This window comes from Colobus angolensis, unplaced genomic scaffold (assembly GCF_000951035.1).
Source record: "Colobus angolensis palliatus isolate OR3802 unplaced genomic scaffold, Cang.pa_1.0 Scaffold277, whole genome shotgun sequence".
Classification (NCBI taxonomy): Eukaryota; Metazoa; Chordata; class Mammalia; order Primates; family Cercopithecidae; genus Colobus; species Colobus angolensis.
Genome location: NW_012116010.1, coordinates 1,487,011 through 1,491,861, shown reverse-complemented (window position 1 = coordinate 1,491,861; position 4,851 = coordinate 1,487,011).

Here is a 4,851-nt window from a genome sequence, read left to right as displayed (position 1 = left end):
TCATCTACATTAGGTATTTCTCCTAATGCTATCCCTCCCCTAGCCCCCCAGCCCCAACAGGCCCTGGTGTGTGATGTTCTCCTCCCTGTGTCCGTGTGTTCTCATTGTTCAACTCCCACTTATGACTGAGAACACGTGGTGTTTGGTTTTCTGTTCTTGTGTTAGTTTGCTGAGAAGGATGGTTTCCAGCTTCATCCATGTCCCTGCAAAGGACACGAAGTCATCCTTTTTCATGGCTGCATAGTACTCCATGGTGTCTGTGTGCCACATTTTCTTTATCCAGTCTGTCACTGATGGGCATTTGGATTGGTTCCAAGTCTTTGCTATTGTGAACAGTTAGCCACCTTTTTCTTGTGTGCTCACATGGCAGTGGGAGAGTGAGCGCACGCTGAGTTCATCATCCTTTCATAAGGGCAGCAATCCCATGCTTGAGGCTCCACCCCTCACGAGGCTCCACCCCTCACAAGGCTCCACCCCATGACATCATCACCTCCTAAAGACGCCGCCTCCTAACACCGTCCCCTTGGGGGTGACAATTTCTACAAAGGAATTTGGAAGCAATGTTCAATTGATAGCAGTAGTCAATTAAAAATAAGAGATGATGAATAGCTAATTGTCAGTGGATCTGTGAACTATGTGATGGTAAATATCAGATAAAAGACCGTTAAGGATAGAAGATCAAAGAACCAAAGCTCAATCTTCTTCTTTTTTTTCTTTTTTTTTTTTTTTGACACAGAGTTTTGCTCTTGTCACCCAGGCTGCAGTGCAGTGGTGTGATCTCGGCCCACCGCAACCTCCACCTCCCAGGTTCAAGTGATTCTCCTGCCTCAGCCTCCCAAGAAGCTGGAATGCTAACTCTTTTACAATAATAATAATAAAATTACAAACTAATAAAAGCAGCATTACACCAAGAAGACGGTATAATCATGAACCTGTAGGTATCTAGTATTCCAGCCCTGACATATCTAAAGCAGCCAGTGACAGAGATGTCCCAAACTCTCTCTAAAAAAGATAGGATAAATACATAATATTTCAGAATGTGATTAAAATTTCAATTTATAGAAACATAAGTCTATAAAACCTGGTATGCTAGGATGAGAGGATGCATTTTCTTAAATCAACTGCGTGCAAAGTCACAGTGAAAGCCCTCTTCTGAAGTTACTATATGATGAAATCAGAAACATCACGAGGTCAGGAGTTCGAGACCAGCCTGACCAATACGTGAAACCCCATCTCTACTAAAAATACAAAAATTAGCCGGGCATGATGGTGCATGCCTGTAATCCCAGCTACTCAGGAGGCTGAGGCAGGGGAATCGTTTGAACTCAGGAGACGGAGGTTGCAGTGAGCTGAGATCGTGCCATTGCACTCTAGCCTTGGGGACAGAGCAAGACTCCATCTCAAAAAAAAAAAAAAGTCAAAAAAAAATCACTCATTTGAATTCTACACCTTTGGAAAAATATTAAAATACCCTCTTCACGTATTGGTCAAATCAGGAAAATGAAAACAACGACTTTATGCTAAGTCTATGAAATGCAGCCCAAGGGGTCGGGACAAAAATGAGTTCACAATAAATCTGTTATGATTAGAAGGAAGAAAACAAATAAACAAAAGATGGCATGTGTCAAGGCAAAAGACATCACACAACACGTTCCAGAATGAAGGCAAATAATTATAAGAGGGTAAAAGAGAAATCACTAAAAATGATAAGTAAGCGATGAACACAATGATCAGTAAAATGTCTATTCCTGAACCCCAGACAGTGCTTCCCAAACACAGCTTCAGAGGCCAGAATTCCAAAGCTTTTTTCTACATACACAGATTCTCCCCGTGCCTGGATTCATGGCCCCCAAACTGCAGAAACATAACCTCAGCTGAGTTTTCTGCCTCAGTGACAAATGACACCAGAGCCCCACCACCAAGCCATGGCTGGCATTCATTTAGTTCTGAGCATTGCTGTGACAGAATGCATCAGTCTCGCTTTGCTCTCAGCAAAACTGGGTGCACAGGGGAGGGCGGTTCGCCTGGTCGTTGCAGAGATGAGGAGTCGGAAAGATAGAGACGCAATGGCTTAACTATGGCACCAGATGCAAGACTTGATACCTCCCCAGTTCCAGCCCAAATGGAGAAACGGGTAAGATGCACCTTCTATGATCTGGGGATCAGTGCAAATGTCTGCGGTCCAGCCCCACAAGCTGTCCTGCCTTTGAAAAAGTGGGGTGTCCCTTCGATGACAGTTTCTCCTAACGGCCAAGATGAAAGATACCACATGTTCATGATAAAGACACTTTTGAAATCACGGTGGCGTCCAGACACACACCAGCCTTTGTTGACCGCACACGTCCCTGCTGAAAGTCCCACACCAGCCTTTGTTGACTGCACACGTTCCTGCTAAAAGTCCCACACCAGCCTTTGCTGACTGAACACATTTCTGCTAAAAGTCCCACACCAGCCTTTGTTGACTGCACACATTCCTGCTGAAAGTCCCACACCAGCCTTTGCTGACTGAACACATTTCTGCTGAAAGTCCCACACCAGCCTTTGCTGACTGCACACGTTCCTGCTAAAAGTCCCACACCAGCCTTTGTTGACGTTCCTGCTGAAAGTCCCACAGCAGCCTTTGTTGACTGCACACATTCCTGCTGGAAGTCCCACACCAGCCTTTGCTGACTGAACACATTTCTGCTAAAAGTCCCACACCAACCTTTGTTGACTGCACACGTTCCTGCTAAAAGTCCCACACCAGCCTTTGCTGACTGCACACATTCCTGCTAGAAGTCCCACAAAAGCCTTTGCTGACTGCATGCGTTCCTACTAAAAGTTCCTGTGACTACATGAGACAGCACTGCCCGTTTCCAGGCCGTTAGGACCTGCTATCTTTGGGGACGTCCTCTGCTGACCACAGCCTCCAGCTCCTTTAGGACACAAGCTCTGCTTTATGCGACTTTGAGTCCCAGTATTTGGGCAAAACACTTAATACTTATTTGCTGAAAACATGACTACATGGATGGATGGATGGATGAACGAGATGGTCCCATCCATTGCTGGACCTGAATAAAACCTATTCATGCTACCGGAAGGGCATAAAAAAGCAGCTTCACTGGGAAATCCATGCACCCTACCTCCAACTATTGAATCAAGGTTGGCCAAAGAAAAGAAACTCATTCCTCCTGGTTCGTACAGAGCCCTAATGGCACACATGACATCTGCTTCAAGCTCAAACCCAGGATCCCAAGAGCTCTGGCCACACCGTGGATTCAGCTCTACTCACCCAGCAATCCACGCAGTTTCTCCGCCTGCTGGGAAGTGTCTCCAGGCTGCAGGAAATCGCACAATCAGGTACCAAGGAGCACAGGCGAACTTCTCGGGAATCACGCTCTTGGTTTCCCTCGGAGGAATGGTCACATACGGGTTACCATGAAACAGAGAAATGGTGAGGCCGGAGTTGTACAAGGTTCAAATTGATCTCAGAGCTCACCTGCTCAGGCTGGGGAAAGCGGTATCTGTCATTTTCCAGAGTGCTTGTTCAATCAGCCATATAAAAATTGTCAGCTTTAGGAGATAGGAGACATCCTATCACTCCATCCAGAGCCTGTATTTGGAACTACCTTTATGAGGATGATTAACAGCAGCTGTGGCTGGGCGTGGAGGCTCACGCCTGTCATCCCAGCACTTTGGGAGGCAGAGACGGGTGATCACTTGAGGCCAGGAGTTCGAGACCAGACTGGCCAACATGGCGAAACTTGGTCTCTACTAAAAATACAAGAGATATATATATATCTGGGCGTGGGGGTGGGCTCCTGTAATCCCAGCTACTTGGGAGGCTCAGGCGACATAATCACTTGAACCTGGGAGGCGAAGGTTGCAGTGAGCCGAGATCGTGCCACTGCACTCCAGCCTGGGCGAAACAGTGAGAATCTGTCTAAAAAAAAGAAAAAACAAAAGAGCAGCTGGCACTTCTTGCAAGGGCTTCAAGCTGCAAAAGCCTCTTGGGTGATGTGCAAATGTACAGAGGTAGAGATATTTTTAGAACTGAAGATTCGGTGCATAGTCCTGGCTGTTTGGAAACACTTTTCAGATGATGACATGCTGGGATCCTGGCTTCATGGGGGAAGTCATTCCTGTTCAGCAACACATCCGTCTGGGCTCCATCGCTTAGCAGAACCTCTGGGTAGCGCAAGGTGTTTGCAATGATCCTGTATAGAAGATGCTAGAGGCGTTGGTGCTGAGGGCTGGAAACTGCAGTTGACATTTGCCTGGCTCAGGGAATCTCAAACATGGCTGAACAACAACAAAACATGACATGGGGCCGGGTGCAGTGGCTCATGCCTGTCATCCCAGCACTTTGGGAAGCCAAGGCAGGTGGATTGCTTTGAGCTCAGGAGTTCAAGACCAGCCTGGGCAACATGGCGAAACCGTGTCTCTATAAAAAAATACAGATAGTCAGCCGTGGTGGTGCACGCCTCTGGTCCCAGCTACTTGGGAGGCTGAGGCAGGAGAGTTGCTTGAGCCTAGGCGGTCAAGGCTGCAGTGAGCAGAGATTGCACTACTGCACTCCACCCTGGGTAACAGAGTGAGACCCTGGTGAAAGGGTCTCACTGTCGAAAGAGAAAAAAAGAAGAAAAAAAAGGAAAGAAAGAAAGAGAAAAAGAGAAAGAAAAAGAAAGAAACAAAGAAAAAGAAAGAAGAGAAAGAAAACAAAGAAAAAGAAAGAAAAGAAAGAAAAGAAAGAAAGAAAGAAAGAAAGAAAAAGAAAGAAAGAGGGAGGGAGGGAGGGAAGGAAGGAAGGAGAAAAAAGAAAAGAGAGAGAAAGAGAGGGAGGGAGGGATAAAGGGACGGCCAACGAGTTAG